Source organism: Lolium rigidum, chromosome 6 (genome assembly GCF_022539505.1).
Source record: "Lolium rigidum isolate FL_2022 chromosome 6, APGP_CSIRO_Lrig_0.1, whole genome shotgun sequence".
NCBI lineage: Eukaryota > Viridiplantae > Streptophyta > Magnoliopsida > Poales > Poaceae > Lolium > Lolium rigidum.
The window spans coordinates 340777378-340778776 of record NC_061513.1 but is presented as its reverse complement, the minus strand read 5'-3'; positions in this window follow the sequence as shown (position 1 = coordinate 340778776).

Genomic DNA, 1399 nt, shown 5'->3' with positions numbered 1-1399 from the left:
TATGGTTGCTCCAAACGGTGTAAGAGCATCTCTAACAGAGCCCGTATTTGTCCGAACCGAAAAAACGGAGTTCAGTCTCCCGAAAAACGAATTGAGAGAGCATTTGGGCACGGTGCAGAACAGAAACTGTAAACCGAAACCGAACTCGTGAAAATCAAATGACGCGGGAAATCTATCGACGGAGATTGCAGTCGATTTCATCCGATCAACTTTAATTCGATCATAATTCACACTAAATAATGGCAAAACCGCATTGGACCTAAATTACGTACTACGGGTCTAATTAGACTAGAAATTAAATTTCCCGGCGACTATACTGTCACCGGGCGGCGGTGGAGGGTTTTTCGACGCCGCCGGTTGCTAGGCGACGACGAGGGCCGCCAGCTCGATTGCCGCCGCCGCGCGCGGGCGCCCCACGAGCGAGGCGGTCCGTCCGCATCGTTGTCGTCGCCGCTCGGGGGCAACGGCGGCGCCGGCGGGCTGCACCCGCCGACGGCGGGAGGCTCCTCGCGCCGCCGGCCGCAGCTGCTGCTCGCCGCCGCCTCCGCGGCGATGGCCGCCTCCGCGCGCGCTTGAAGGTGGCGCACCATCAGCTCCGGCCACTTGCGGCCGGCCCGCTTCCATGCGTCGTCGGAGCGCGCCCGCCTGCCGCGCTCCGTCTCCGCCCGTACGCCCGGGGGACGGCGACTTGCCCTTCCGGCGCCGGATCGGCCGCCGCCCCTACCCACGCATGTTGCACGACGGCGGGGTGGTAGCCGTAGCGGCGGAGTGGCGTCCGAGCGCCCGGGATTGCTCGTCGGAGCGGCGACGGGCTACGACGGCGGGAGAGGAGCGGTGGGAGGGGAGTAGGGTTTCCGAACCGAACTCCCCTCCGCGAACCCTTTTAATAGGGGCCGTGCGGGGGATTTCTCGGGCCCCCGAACTTTCGATTTGGGCCGGCCACTTTTTCGGGCGTTGATCTGCGCCAGTTTCAACCCAAACCCGTAAATCCACCGGAAAAGTTCGGTTCCGGTGGCTCTGTTAGAGTTGCTCTAAGCTATGATCCGCATGCCATTTCTAAGTTACGGAGTATTATAAAAAAGAATTGGGCCGTGGGGTTCTTCTAGCACACATAGTTTTGTGGTGCATCCTCAGCCAAAATCCGGTGAGTGGAGACGCCCAGCCGATCGGATGAGCTGGACATGACCCGTCTCCATTTATGAAGAGGATGACGTGGAACATCTGGGATCGGGCCTCTTGTCGACGCGTCATGGGCTTCCTGCTTAGCCACGCGGCGTGGGGCCTTGTGTCAGTGGGGACTGGTAGTAATGCACTCCCGTCCCATGCTTTGCTCTACGACTCGTGTCACGTGACAGAATTTAATGGGCAAGATGTGTAAGAGTAAATGGTTAGACTAAGC